General features: G+C 32.3%; 1 long non-coding RNA gene across 1 annotated transcript; it reads right to left on the reverse strand.

The window, feature by feature from the left end:
- Positions 1 to 5,840: 5,840 nt before the first annotated feature.
- On the reverse strand, positions 5,841 to 11,738 carry LOC106077702 (uncharacterized). Its single transcript, XR_008774942.1, has 7 exons — positions 11,469 to 11,738; positions 9,310 to 9,603; positions 8,428 to 8,526; positions 8,164 to 8,324; positions 7,449 to 7,556; positions 7,242 to 7,337; positions 5,841 to 7,159 (listed from the first exon to the last, which is right to left on the reverse strand). It is a non-coding gene; the product is annotated as an uncharacterized LOC106077702 (long non-coding RNA).
- Between the last annotated feature and the right edge of the window lie 5,047 nt (positions 11,739 to 16,785).

Genomic DNA, 16,785 nt, shown 5'->3' on the forward strand with positions numbered 1-16,785 from the left:
GATATTTTTTTTTATGTATTTATGCATTACTTCTTATTGGATGGCTGACGGAATAAAACAACGTTTTCATGGGCGTAAATAGCTGAATATGTAGGATGGGACGCTGATACTCTTACACATGTGCAATTTTACTTGTCTTTTCAATTGGAAGAAAATATTAATACACATTATAATGTTTTTGAAAGGTGCCAACTAAGGATTTGTCATGTCAATTACAAGAGTCAGTTTATGTATTGCTAGGCGAGCTGAATGACGAGGACATCGAACAATATTGATCTGTCAAAAGGTACAAGCATGCTGGTTATTGTATATTATAAATACTATACAGATACCAATCGTTCAATTTGTCAAACGTTAAAAGAAAAACATCTTTTTTTAGAAGATACAGGCTTACACGAGGGCAGGTTGTTTCTATAAAGCTTCTATGTCTATCTTTCTGACTGGTAAAATGTTATACACGTTATTTCTCCGACATTAAATGCCAGATCAAAGTGAAATTTAGCACAATTATTTCTTGTACCTGCTAATTGATAATTAACTATTGGTAATAATTTTATGTTTGATAAGGAAAAATGGAATGATATTGTACTTGTGGTGGTATAAGTTTAATTAGTACACTTGAGGAAGCCTGAACTGAAACTTATTGTCATTGAAGGCCTAAACACTGACCAGCAACATCGCAATCTGTGGGCAGAGGAGACCAATGGCTCTGTGACACGTCACATGTCTGTATGACGTGGCCGCGAGCTATTGGTCTAAACTGCCCACAGTTTGCGACATTGCCGGCCAGTGTTGAGGCCTCTATAACGAATGGTCTCGCTTGAACCCTTTTGTTCGTATTTCCGCCATATAAGCTTTAAAGTGCATTTAAAAAATGATAACGGTACATTAACGATTGAGAACTCTTATTTCTCCCCTCCCATAAATAGCAAGACCTTTGGTATATCCGGTGTACAATAATGTATTGATAAGGGAAGTAATTTAGTCAAACCTACATTATAATTTGTGTACATTCTTAGCAGGAGCAGGATGAAATGTTGTAGCTCTTCTTTTTCTAGTACAAAGTAGTTATTAGTAATAAGTTGGTAGCCATTGATCATTAAATGTAGCGCCATTGACATTGTTTGTCTATTTATTTACTAATCTTTCTCTTGTATTTAGTTTAGGTTCCGTTTTTCATAAATCCTTTTTGGTTTGTTTCATTTTGTCATTTTTTTTTCACACTTTCCACATTTTTAGGCTTCATCTTCACTTTCACTATCACCTAAACCTTAGCCTGTTGGACCGTTAGGGCACCATACACGATTTGTTGACCATCTTTCTCCATTCCCCTATGTTTTTTTGCCTTGGATAGGAGCTCTTTTAATGGCAGGCCCATAATTATGCTTTGCCGTTTTCATAACTCTTTCTGTGTCTGCCTTTTCTTCTTTTTCCTGGTACCGTTCCCGTAAGGAAGGTCATTGCGAGCCCCGTGGCCATAGTTTGCGTTCAAGTTTGTGTTGTTTCCTTTTTTTTTTTTTTTGTTTTTCTTTTACAATAGTAAGCAGTCATCCTTGGGTCCAATCGCTATAATAAAACTTTCTCTAATCTCTTCGATTGTGAAGCTGTCTTTAAATGCTAACAAAATTTAAACACAATTTAACACATACAAATGTAAGTCAAAGAGAAAATTAATAACTGTAACTAATTTTTAACTTTGTTTTTAATTTATTGTTCAAGTTACTAGTTTTATGTTTTAAAACCTTTACCTTTACCTTTTAAAAAGTCTTTATCTAAAGGAAATTCTTTTATAAGTTTAGAACCATTGGATAAATACGAATAATTGTGGACATGTATTTAGATAATTATGGTATGAAGCATAAATCAAATAGATTTATTGTTTTATTTCATTACAAATCCATTTAAGCGATTATTTAGTACATTTCTCAATTGGATTGCTTATGGATATATCATAAAACAGTACCACTAAATTAAAATACAAGTTATTCAATCATCAGTGTATATAAATGGTCAACGCACTAGGTCCAAAATGTACTTACTGGTTAATTATCCCACTTATTTACTAGTTTTATGATTATTGTCTAGTTAGAGGCTAAAGAGTTTTTCATATTTACAGATCTAAATCATAACAATATGACTGAGTCAGTTTCGTTCTACTAAAAATGTTTGTACTAAAGTCCCTATGGCGTGTCAGGAATATGTTAACAGAAAAAAATGTGGAAGTACGTATAATTGAATGGCAATGTACCAGCTAAGGGAATTCATATTCGATGTGTAGTGAATGATTGAATAAACACCATGCCATTCTTAATAAGTTGTGTTTGTAAGGCTGAAAGAAATGATTGAGATGAGTATAGGCTGTACCGATGAGAGACATGGGTTGCTTACCTGTTGGGTAACAAGATTAGGCTATTGAAGTTGTTGTTAGCATGCTTCTAAATAGAGTGACAATACTATGCTTGTTGTCTATGTGGATCTATCCTATGCTTCTTTCTTCCAACTGTTGGTATCTATGCGGAGGAGCTTCATGTCGCGCTTGCATACATCAGTACATTTCAACATGGACGACCTGCGGCACTCTTGCCATGTATAAGATCATTATACAAGATATCGGGTAAGAATAGATCTTTCGGCCCTCCATAGACCTAAGATATATATATATATATATATATATATATATATATATATATATATATATATATATATATATATATATATATATATAGGCTTGTAGCTTGCTAATAAAGGGTTTTACATGTTAGTCGCTTATCAATGAGTTCGGGTTGTTTCATTAAGTTGCTGTGTGGTGAGTGAATACACGAAAGTAAGTAACATCTAGTAGACATTACTATTATGAGGTATACCTTTATGTCATTTCATGAGGCAAAATAAAATTAATATTCTTTATGAAAACTTTATTATATTAATCTTTCCAGAAAAAAAAACGAAGTGCGTTTTCTTTGAGTTTGTTCCATTGAACATAAAGATTAAAAAAAAGCTGATAAAAGATGAAATGAAAACGTTCCATTTATGTATCTTGCTAGTGGACACCAATATTAAAAGGCAATGGATGATTTACTTTAAAAAAAAATTGTGATTTAGATTTTTTGTTTGTACTTTCGCGTCGATCCTTTAGAAAAGGACAGAGAAATAAATATTACAAAGAAACTTTATGATTGCACATTAACTCAAAGGACCCAATGTGTCTGTCCATGGAAAATGAAATTGAGATAAACAGAGAGATTTTAAATTTTTCAGCATAATATTGCAAGCCTTAGAAATTGATGTTTTTTTTAATAATTTTTTTTAAATTAATTATTATTGCTCTCCGAAATGGGGAAAACCACTAATACTTTTATGTGGTCTGTACAACCTTCAGTCTGCCCCGTTAGAAGTAGCAAACCTACAAAAATATATTGAACAATTCCTATTTTATGATTTCCTAGAATCTGTACAGTTGATCACTGTTGATGTAGAAAAACGTTGTATTCTCATTCTGAAAACGAACTTTTAAATAGTAAATTAATTAAGCAAACTCTTTGTCCAAATACCCTTGTAAATGTTTGACTTGAAGTCCAGTCCACCCCCTAATCAAGATTTACTACTAAGTAAACAAACCTAGTTCTCTCGTGTGACCTCTAGAGAGTGCTTATGTCCATCGTATCTGACTTGAGGTCACCTGTCAATCAATAAACTCAATGTGATGGGCTAAACAAATAAAAGGGGGAGGGAGCTGTTCATCTGAAAATATACCTGGTTACGTTAGTAGGGGTGTGGCTGTTGTAGTCCAGCCCCCTAAAAAAGATTAGGGTTACTAAGTTTACTAAGTAAACAAACTCAGTTCCCTCGAAAGGTGTGACCTCTAGAGAGTGCCAATATGCTGTAAATAAACCTAGGTCCAATGTATTTTACTTGTGGTCACCTGCCTATAAATAAACTAGAGAGTGCTTACGTCCATCGTATCTGACTTGAGGTCACCTGTCAATCAATGAACTCAATGTGATGGACTAAACAAATAAAAAGGGGTGGGAGTTGTTCATCTCTACCTCTGGAGATATACCCGCACAGTTAGACAGATGTCTGGTCAGCATGACGTAGTCAAGGAATGTAGCATTTTAACATGTTAACTAACCTACTTAAAGGTCAAGACAAACTGAAAATATGTGCCAGCCATTGCTGCTCTGTATGTAAAGCGCATTTATGATGTAAAGTTTCATTTCTATTTATATTAAGTTATTAACACGCCTTGTCTTTATAATAAACGATGTTTGGTGCATATTCATAATGGCTCTATTTTTAAGCACATCATTTTGTTTTAATATAAACATTAATACATTTTACAACAGACATTAATGGAACGAGGTCCACTTTATGCATACTAAATAGGTGTTCTTTTTACTATCGGGTTTGTCACAGTTGTGTGATTATCTCGTTTGGATTTTGTTGTTGATTCAAATAATATAGAAACGAAAAACATGCATATATGTAACCCTTCCGGACCAAGTAAAACACTCGCCACCCCTACCATCACCTGTCCTAACATGACCATCAAGATCAGTGGCAAATTTAACTGTAATAGTAGAGGAGTCATATATGCTATAATATGCTCAAAGTGTCAGATGGTTTATATTGGAAACACAGGCAGGACCTTAAAAACACGACTCCAAGAACACCTTAGAGACATCCGTAACTTTGCAACTAAGCCCGTCTCTATCCATTTTAATAACCCACATCATAGGGGTACCACCGACCTCCTCGTCACTGCTATACAACAATGCAACGACAAAAACACCCGTCTGCAGATCGAAAACAAACTTATTTACATGTCAGGCACCCTCCAATTTAACGGGATCAACAACCAGCACACTTTTATTTAATACGCGATGGGCACTAACACTACGGTACCCCCTTTTCCCATTCATATTTGCCTGACATCTCCGCCCAGTTTTCCCGCGCTTTTACACCAGCGTAGCTCATTTCTTTTCTGCCTCGATAGAGAACAACATCGGACAGATAAGTTAACTTAAGACTATTTTGTGTTAATTTTTTTTAATTTTTTGTTTGTTTTGTAGATGATGAAGGCCTCCTGGCCCAAACGTCCTTTGTTTTACTTGGTCCGGCAGGGTTACATATGTGCAAGTTTTTCGTTTCTATACAGTCGTTTACCCCTGCATCAGTAAATCTTTGTTTTTCAAATAATATAGTACCATCTCTCACGTGCTGGATCTGGAGCAGACTATGGCAGTGATGTAGAGACATGAAATGATACATATTTATTATTTTAAAAAAATTGTTAAAAATTAGAATTAAATCTGGTAACTATATCTTTTTAACTGCATCATATAAGTAGTGTTGGGAAAAAATGGAAAGCGAAGGGCCTGGATATAAAAAGGGTAGAGAGATCATGTGTCGTGCCACAGCTGTCCCACATACTAAGGGACATGTGAAGGTGAAGGTGAAGGATGAGCTAATACAATTATCAAAAATATGTTTAAAATCTAAAATTGAGATCTTGATCAATATATATATATATATATATGATTGTATTTAGAATCAGAAAGTATATCTTCATAGCCTGTAGATCATTATATTAAGGCCTTGGGTTCTTGGGTTTTAACGAAGAACGTGATGTACCTTATTACTAGATGTCTACACTAAGGCTAGAATCTAGACCTATAAAGATCTAAATCTAAGATGTAACACGGAACTGTTACATTGCTCCTTTTTGGAAAATTCAATTTGACTACAAGGACTCTTTTGTCTTACAAAGAACACAACAGAAACCTAACCTAAAAAATATATTTGCCTTTATCATAAAGCAAACTTTTTAAATATAATTTATGCATTTTTTGTCTCTTTTTTATTACTTAATAAAGACTTTAATTATGTTCAACTTATCAGTTGTAGCTATTTATGCTTATTTCACTAGACTTTCTCTTATGTTAAACTTGCAATCGATGTCAAGTCTTACTTTGAATGTATTTGGGCATGCATATTATAAAAAGCAGAATGTTTGGCGTATGTGTGTATGTATGTGTGTATGTTTGTATGTATGTATGTATGTATGTATGTATGTATGTATGTATGTCCTTGTATAGAAATAAAAACCGCTTGACCAATCTTGATAAAACTTGGCAGAAATGTTCCTTGGGTACCAACTTAGACCGTAGTGTATGTAATGTGGCCCTAAAACAAACTTAAGACCCTCAAAACAAAGACCAACTCTATTACAGCTATAGTATTTTATGGATCTAGGCCATGTTTACAATGTTGACATGAGAAAAGATTGAAAAGATTTAGACCTAGATCAAATTTTAAGAATTAAACTTTGCACTAATAGTTTTTTTGACACATGAAAATACAAAATATATTTGATTGATTTCATTATTCAATAAAATTAACCTTCAAATTGATGTTTTAAAAGCATTTTAAAATTAATTCGTTATTTATATCTGCGAATTTAGGTATCCCGATGCACATACTTTAATTAGACATTACCAAATGGTTACACATTAACACATCTCTCTACTGAGTCTGTTCCTAGGTCCTAGGTCTAAAACTCTTATTCAACTCTAAGATGATAAAACTTCTTTTCGCAAAGATAGTTTTATGTTTTAACACATGACCATTATAATTGTAAACCAGTCATTTCTTTTTTTTATCCAATTAACATTTAATTTTTTTTTTCTAAAGCATTTTTAATACATTTGTTTGCTGTTCGCTAAAGCTGCGTAGCCGTGTTGAGATAGGCCTATATTCATTTATGAAAAAAGGTCACGTATGCGAAGAGCAAAGCCTTCACGCAGCACAGAATGAACTCTATAAAAGCCAATTTTTAACTCAAGATTAGTGTAGATCTAGATCTATGTCTACCTCAAGATCTACTTTATACTTTAACACATGAACATACAAAATTAAGTCTATTCATTTCAAATTTTTTAATCATTCATACTATTTTTACATTTATACATTCGCTTTATTTATTACATTAGAATTTCATTTAATTGTTTTAAAAACACTCTCAGTGACTATATCGACAGTATTCACAAATAAAGACCCGCGGATCGCGGGTAAACTATGTCTAGTATACATATAATATAAACATACTAAGGTTTGATGTTATCGATTTCCACGTGTTGAGAAACACCCTTGTCATGTCCTGAAAAAAAAACATTACTTAAATATACATTTTAAAATCTGTTAAAAAAAAAACACCAAAAAACAAACCAACATGCATTTACCTATAAGAACAACTGTCTTAGCCATTTGTTGGTGAACATTTTCATTGTGTGTGTTGCAGTAAAGGGAATGATCGTTTCCGACGGGTATATCTATGTCTAGGGGGAAAAAATATTTACAACAATATTTAAAACATCAATAATAGCGTAATTTTACTTTCACATTACTACTCAAAAGTTAATTTGTGAAATGTAAATCTACTTTGTTACCTTTTACATTCATGTAGTTTGCAGTTTTATCAGTCACTTCATTATTTGACAAGTTTCTACTGTGGATTGGAGTTTCGTAATTATGTCTGTCTTTTAGTTGTTGGGATACTAAACATAGGAAATACAATAATAGGTAAAATTCTTTCATTCTATTGTTCGAGATGTTTCTTAAAAAAAAAAAGGTACGTTACATATGTATATGTTTGTTAATCTAGTAGTGCTTGAAAATTTATCTATTTTAAGCTACTTTTTTCAAATCGATTCAGACACTCGTCAAATTTTGAAATGCTACTACGGAAGTAAAGGCACTTGTACAAAAATATCCTTGCATGCGGAATAACAATGTGACTTTGTGTCTCTTAGTTTAGTTTAATTTGATTTGTTTTTAGTGTTTCATGTATTAATGCCCTTTTACCGTTTTGCCTTCTACACAGAAATTGATTTTATTGTATTTTTACAATAAATTATGAAGTTTATTCTTTGCTTTTACATTGCTCTGTTTGTTTTTTAAATTTTAATAGTTATGCTACGTAAAGCTCAAGGTAGATCTTTGTCAATAAAATCTTGACGTTCTAAAATATTGATACTGAATTTTACCTTTTACCTAAAGAAAAAAAATAGTGTGCTACTTACATAAGATTAAGTAATGTATCGCAGAAATGTGTAAAATAGTTTTTCTAATCAATTTTTCAGAATTTTTAAAATATCTACTTACGTGACAGTTCTGAATATGTTTGTGTTCGTCTGTAACAAAATATAGTAATAGTTATATTACAGTATGGAGCTATATTACGTATTTGAATAAGAAATGTAAAATATATACAATAATAACTTACTTGGGTTCTTTATTTGATATTTTTTTCTTACATGTGATTTCTTAAAAGAAAAGCAAAAAAAAGTAGCATATTACAGACATTTCTTTAAAATTACGCATAGAAGAAAAAATTGAATTAATTAACTAATGTCTTAATTGTCTTACCATATTTTCTTTTTACCACAACAACAACCACAACTGAAATCACCACCACACAAGCAGCAAGACTTCCACCTACAACTGCACCGAAATTTATACCTGTCTCTTCATTGTACAGTGCCATCATAAAATAAAATTTAAGAAAATATATATCAATATTTTTATATAAACAAACTAAAAGCAAACGTGAGAGTCTATACTTTTAAAATGTGTATACGTAAACCAAAAAAAAAACTTTAAAATTCATCATTTCCTGTGTACAAAAAATTAAACTGTTGATGAGCAATGCATTATTTTTTTTTATTTTGCTATTTTAAGCAATATAGAATCAAACTTCTAGCTTTACCTTGTAGCGCAACTATTTGTATAAATTGGCAACAGTGATCTTTCATAAAAGCGTGCTTGATTTTCTGTCTGTTATTATAAAATCTCCTCCTATCTTTCTCTTTTCTTTTTATTTGGATATTTTATAGCTTTCATTACATAGCCAACACATTTCTTCGTATTTCTTTTCTTCTTTTTCTCTGCTACATAATTTTATAGACTAAATAACGTAAACAGTAAATTAATAGATTTCTTAACAAAGGCCAGTCTGGTGAGATTAACTTAAAATGTGATAATCCCCAACAAAATATAAATTAAAATAAATGTTTGTTTAAAGAATACGCTACTCCGATCATAGATAGTTCTATTTTCCACAGTTTGGATTTTCTTTCTACTCATCCCTTACTGTTTACACCAATGTTAGATAGACAAAATGTTAATGACAAATGTAATTTAAGATTTAATAAAAATTATTTATTGCATGCCGTATAAATAAATTTCTTTGGTATAAAAAGAGTTTTAAAATATTTTTACTGCACCTTGGATTCTCAAAAAAAAACATACCTTCATTTATAATGAAGATCAACGACAAAGTCTGTAATCCATTTTGAAACATAATAAGTGTGTAAATACCGAAATCTGCAGAAGACAGGCTGAAAATCTTGAGTTCTACTGTTACATAGGGAGGCTCCAGTGATGAATTTGTAACTATAACAATGTTTGAAACTTGATTAGATTTTAAAATTGTAATCTTATCTGGATCTGGATAGCCATACACAGTAAATTTGTAGGAAAACAACTTTCCTTGTTGAAGACTAAAACTCTGTTGAATTTCATTGGAAGTAAGTTGTAAAGGACCTGAAATATTATAGCAATAAATTCATTTTATTTTATCTAACAAAAATAAAACGTATCGACAAACTATTTAAAAGCTATCTCTACTGATTATATTTACGGCTTTAATCAGCTCAATGTAAAACGCATTCTTTGCTCTCTTATCATGTAGAGGACTAATAGACAATATGATATCATTTATGGAAGTTAAGAGCGAAACAATGTTATTGGATTCTGGGGTAGACACGATCAGTGAATTTCTGTTGTCTAGATTGTATCGCACGGGCAAAGCTTTGCTTACAAAGTTAAAAATTTAAAGTTATCTGTAAATGTTGCAATCTCTATTTCACACTTCTAATTATGAATGTTTTTTTTGTATCCCGTCTATCATGTGCCACGTCAACTTTATTGCCGAAATTCGCTGAACATGTGTGCCATTTAGCAATGATTCGAGAGATCGTGAAGGTTGTCATTTTGTGTATGATTTTGTTGAGCTCTACTACTAGAGTGAGCTTTTTATCAAACTGTGAATAGGTCATTTGTTACAAAATGCAATACGCATTTCATGAATTCTAAGACTAAGTCTGCTTTATTGATCATTATGGAAATTTTGAGTGATTACAAAAACTTTTTTCTAATATATAGACAACACAACCGAAACATACAGATAAATAGAACAGACACAACATAAAGAGTTCATTCAACGACTACGCAGAGGCATCTTGATACTTTTCATGTATCTTGTGGTGTTGATAAAGTCCGACCGAGTAATGAACGAACGAGTTTTTGTACCGCTGTATTCTTGTCTTGATTGACAGAAGTCGCCCACTTCGCGACGACTTGACGTAGTTATGATGGAGCTAGTGATTGTTGTCTTCCAAGATTTTTACGAATTTTCTTAAACATTTGTGTTTTAAGAGTTCCTTTAAATATGGTAAAGTTGTGTGTGTGTGTGTGTGTGTGTGTGTGATTATTTATGCAGTTTAATGTTTTTTAGGCGTCGCAACATTTTAGATGTAGAGTTGCCTTGCCAACAAATTATTCTGCTACTTCGGTCTCAGAAGAAAGACGAATTTAAAAAAGCGTATTGAAAAGATTGTGGGACTTTGCTACAATCAAACCACTTTTTTTTAAAGAGAGATCGCTACGAAGATCATAATAAAGACCAGTAAAGCATGTGAGTTATTGACTACTTATGCGAATCGAAAGTGATAATTTAATTCATTTCATTTGCTAGGCCTCCAAAGGATCATAAGAATCATGACAAGAAACTAGACTGAGGGATCTTCTAAACGTTTTTACAAACATTGAATAAGGCTTCTTGCGATTGTATGGTCATGTTCGCAGAATGGAGGAAGAACGTATACTTAATATTATCTTTTATGATCAATACGCGATAAACACTGGGAAAAAATTGGCCATCCCAACTTCCATTAACCGAATGTAATTAAAAGATACCACACATCATTGAACATCAATCTAACTACTAGAAAGTCATATTTGGAAAAAAAAATGGTGGCAAAGAAAGCTATGGACAAGGAAAGAGAAAGGAATAATTTCTCTAACATTTAAATTACTACAAAAGAAAGTAAAACATTTAGATTTTCAGATGTGGGAAGCGTGGTTGAGAGGCCAAGTGCGCTTGAACTTGGCTTGGCTACCTAGAAGGGGGCTCGAGGTTCGGGAAGAGTTGTGTTTACTGAGCGCCTAAAGGCAGCACGAAAAACCAACTCCTAGATACCCCCTCCCCCCCCCCCCCCACTGGTCCACAAATGAGATGGACCAAAAGCATTCGGAGCATGCTATAAGCAGGAAAGTAGCGCTATATAAAAGCTATAATAATATAATAATAATAATATAAACTACAATGTTTTGTTTTATTTACTTACATCTAACAAATACAGTAATTTGTTTTGATTCGTCTCTGTTAACATCTATTCCATTGTTTGCTTGACAAAAATAATAACCAGCATCTCTACAAGACATTGATTTGTTATAGTAGAGATAATATCCACTGGAGTTTTGAGCAATCGTCTCATTTTCTTTTACAATAAACATTTTAGGTATTGGATTACCGTCTGCTTCGCAATAAAATTGAACAAATTTTCCATTATCTATGACTTTGCTGGTAACATTAAAACCTATAATAGCAGATTTGTCTGAAACAAAAACAAATACATCATACAGTTGTAAAATGCTTTTGTTTAATTAAATAAATATTAGCAAAATGTTGTTGTTTTTATTATATTTGAATGTAAAAAAAGTAACATCGAAGATCTTATTAGCAAGAAATATTTCATTTTGAGCATGTATTATTTTATGACAAATAGTGTAACCAGTAAAAAATGTGTCACAATTATTAAGAAAGTCAATACAAATGTAAAGCTATGTTCTGCATGTTACTTAGAATAGCACAAGGTGATGAATTATCACAATAGTGTATAATCTTGAGACGAGCACTAACCACATTTTACTTTGAATAGCAAAGCAAAGGACTGGTGAACACTACCCAACATAAAGATTATTTTAATTTTCGGAATATAAAGGGTTTTGGGACCTGTTTCTACTGTCCTGTTTTGTTGCCAGGCGAAGCGCTTTAATTAGAAGCTCTAAGGTTTGTGGGTTGAACAAAACTGTTCATTTTTTACATATCTATTTCAATAGCTATTAATGATAGATCGTCAATGTGAAGTGAGTAAGTATATAGTGTTGAAATTGTGTTAATGTGTATGTGTTTGTCATTAGTATGTAGAGTTATTTCCCTTGATAAAAACGTTCATATCATAGTGTTATGTGTAGCCTCGTACTGTGAGAGTGTTTGAATAAATTGATTCATGAATCTGGCGTTATTGTTTTGGCGTTGTTTTGTTCTGTAGTCACAGATTAATAATAAATTACTGTAAACGTTACTAATTACAAATGATAATAACGAGACTGTCTTTATCAAGGTAGACATATATAACTAACTTTTATTTCCGTCCGATTCTTTGCTTTCGCATAAAACATAAACAACAAACAATGACGTAATATCTTCTAATATTAACACAGTTTATAGTTATTAAGTGTATCGTTTAATAAGTGGTGGCAGAGCGTGGTTCCGATCCACGGACCTCGGAGAGTAAGTAAACGTATTTACTTAGTTGATCCGATTTAAAACGATAATGGCTACACGAATTGAGATTCCATCCTTTTTTAAATATATGTCTTATGAATTATATAAGAAAGAACTGCTAGCGTGGAATGAAATCACGGAGCTAAAGAAAGAGAAAACAGCGATAGTGGTAGCCCTTTCATTACCACAAGGCAGTGAGTCAAGGATAAGAGAGCTCAAGTGTCAGGAAAGTTTTGAGAATCTGTTGAAGTTCGTTTATACGTACTTGGCCAAAGACGACCTGGCAGACAGTATTGATCAATTTGATGATTTTGAATACTTCAGGCAAAGGGAAAATCAATCGATACATGATTTTATCTCAGAGTTTGATACAAGTATAGAAAATTAGAACAGAAACGAATGAAGATATTACCTGAGATTCTGTCCTTCAAGCTGCTCAGAAAGGCAAGAATTACTCAAACTGAGAAGATGCTAGTTCTGACAGGTATGAACTTTGCTCATCGGGAGACGCTGTATGAAGAAGCGAAGGCATCTCTTAGAAAGTTCAAAGGAGAAGTTAGTAAAAGGAAAAAGTTCGAAGCATGTATCAAAATTGAGCCAAGATGTTTGTCTGAGAATGAGGAGGCTTTATGGGCGGCTGGCTACAAGAAACATGAACCGTTTAGCAGTTTTGGAAAACGAGGTGAACAACAGTTGAACCACTGCAGACGTGAAAGCTTCAAGAGCTTTGAAAGACGAGATAAAGAGCAGTTGAACTCTACCAACAAACCGAAAGTGGAACATCATGGAAGTAGACTACATAAAGGTGGAAGTCACTTTAGAAGTGAAGATCAAGTAAGACACATTGCTCGATATCAGTTCTCTCAACCAGGTAAGTATGATCCTTGGTCACATAATATGATTTTTTTGTACAAACATGTCTAAATGCTTCGGTGTTTCTTCTACTATGGCATTATACTTTTGACTTCTTGTATCTAGTTAATCGTAAATATAATTTACTGTATTTAAATGTCTAAGCTATAACTTATAATCATACCCGATTATTAAATTCAAATAAACATTTTGATTGTGGGAATACTTTTGATGTTTTACATGTCAAAGAAACATTGTTCTTGTCCTCAGTAAACTTTGGTGGATCGCAGCTTGAATTCGTTGGTATAGCTAGGAAAACAAAAGAGTGAAATGCCTTCGACAAGTTCATAAATTGCTTTTTATTTCTTATATCAGTTTTTAAGAGTGACAAAACGTACACACAACAAAAATGTGTAAGTTTAGGTGATTAAGAAGAATATATTATATTTAAGAGATAATTGTTACATGACAAATAGAGGGTGATGAACTCCTTACTTTCTTTACATTTTCATGTTACATATGATAATTTAATTAATCTCCACAACTTACCTAACACAGCAAAAGAGAATTGTGTGTCTATTCTATCCAATGTACAAATAATATAAGAAATATTTCTTATTTGTTGAACAGTAGCTCCTTGAACACTTATATCAAAAGAATTTACATTTTTTGTCATTTCTGTCATCGTTGATGTAGTCCAACAAGATGATGTTGTGCATCCACCAAGTTGTAATTCCCTGCCATTTATAAAAACTGAAAATTGGAAGTCCGAAATGGAAGCAGTGTTTGCAGGACAAGAAAAATTCACTCTTCTACTAAAATAATCTGCGATTCTGTTGAAAACAAAATCAATAGTAATTAACCATTTTAACCAAATAAAACGTATCTTTCAAATATAAATATACTGACACAATACAAATAATTTTAGTAGTATAATTAAAATTAATTTATTTGTAACATTCGATTGGGATTAATTTAAATAGTTCATAAACTGATCAATCTCACTAGTTGACATTCTAGAAACTATACGAAATTATATATTTTGATTATGTGGATATTTTGAATTTGTTTTTATAATTTGTTTTCATCTGGTTTCAGAGTTATTTTAAAGTTGTATTTGTTTTTGTCTCTCAGCAACCATACAACTTTGGACAGCACCCGGAGCCTGGATCCACTACGCCAGCCCACCAGCAGACAGCAACAGTACCAGCCACACCCGTCTCATCAGTGCAGCACCGGACCAAAAGCTAAGCAACCAACCTAATGACACTCAGACCACTTGGTTCTCAAATCTAGTGATGATAGACCTATATATGTAATTACGCTAGACCTCATCCTAGCACCTGTACAGCGTTTTCCCTTTTTATTATCTAATTTTGTATAATAAACTGTACATAATTTTACATCATAGCATTTGTTGCTTGCATTATAACGCTGTGCTTGTAGATCTTACGTGCAAGTGTGGGTTCTCAAACTATAAAATTCCTTAGACACCCAAAACGGCCAAATTTCAATCCAACTTGGCACTATAAAAAAGACATTACTGTCTTTGTGCATTTTGTCAAAGAAACAGAAGTGTAAAAAATTATCCAGGTTGTTGCTGTACTCGAGTCCAATGAACAAATCATAATGTGCCAGGATTTTAAAAAATTATTTGGTAATCCTTGATTCTAGTGGGTAACAGAAGTCTTCATTGAAGTCGAAATAGTACTGAAACATGAACATGCTACATAGCTCAAACATTCAATACAAATTGAAAAGTTTGTTATTTTGTTTCAAATTAAACATACAAAATTACAACGTAATTTGAAAATCATAAAAATAACACATTTTAACAAAGTCAGTATCTTTTTTTTCAACTTTGTTACTTCCAAACAAAACAACAACAATAAAAAAAAAACATATTAAAAACAATGGTTAAAAAATGTAACATGTTCATTGTTGTGTATATTAATATTTAATACAAAAATCCAGGAAGTATATATACGACTTTAAATAGGTCACTGGGTCATTTCTTTGTCATTTCATTTGTCATCTATTTTAGAGTATATCAACATCTATTTTGTTATTTAATATCCTGTTTTTAGAAAAGCAATGATACATAGATAGATAGATAGCTAGATAGATAGATAGATAGATAGATAGATAGATAGATAGATAATGAATTACATTTAAACAAATAAATATCGCAATATTGGTCTAAAATAAAGTTGAAATAAAGTTGGTGTAATGTTTAAAGGTTTACATTTTAAATCGTACTTTCTATATATGATAGTGGAAATAAAATACAGGTTTATATTTTTAAAGATCTTTTTAAAAGAAGATGAAAAAAAAATCAATATTTTACAAGCGAACTAAAAAGGCCCCTTACCTTGTGTATATGAAACACAGCATTGAAGATATAGACCAAAGTTTTGTTTTTTTATTGTGCAGAACTGTATACTGTATATTGCAAGTTTAAAGTCGATTTTTATAATCTCTTGGTGCACTTAGTTTTATTATAGTTAATAGTCAATGTTTTTCATTGGTATAAAGAAGGTCCCGTTTGTTAGGGGCAGCAGTCTAGCAAACACCTCACGGTAGTGTAGGCCCTACATTAGGGTTTCTCAAACCCTTACCTTTTTGCGTCACCTTAGCCACCGGAGAGAGTGATGTAGTCTCCTACGTTAAGTTTAGAGTGGAATTATTTAATGAAAAAGTAGAGACTTAAAGTCATAAAATTAGTAAACAACTTTCTGTTGTTGTTTTTTTTTTAAGAGAACTATTTTGTTTGGAATTTAAATTTAAACAATGAATGTTTTATTTTCAACCTAGTCCATTTTCGAAAGGCTATAGTGTTTATTGTTTTTATTAGATGCATTTTAAGTGTTATGTAAACAAAAAAAAACTCTCTAGTAAAAGGAAGTGGAAAGACAGAAGGTTCGACACCAGTCAGCAAAGGGAGAGCTTTCATTGCAATTTCCGTTTCAGAACTGGCGACAAACATTTTCCTGCTTTCGTCGTTTCTTGATTATTCTCTCCTCTGATAAGTGGAGCAAACACATAAACTGATTCTTTTGTTTCTCTTAAGGCGGCGATTATGCAGCTACATAGCAGTATTTAGTTTTTAATACATTATTATTATTATAGCTTTTATATAGCGCTACTTTCATGCTTATAGCATGCTTAGAACGTTTTTGGTCCAATCTCATTTGTGGACTAGTCGGGGTAGGGGGTATCTAGGAGTTGGTTTTCCGTGCTGC

Source organism: Biomphalaria glabrata, chromosome 14 (genome assembly GCF_947242115.1).
Source record: "Biomphalaria glabrata chromosome 14, xgBioGlab47.1, whole genome shotgun sequence".
Lineage (NCBI taxonomy): Eukaryota > Metazoa > Mollusca > Gastropoda > Planorbidae > Biomphalaria > Biomphalaria glabrata.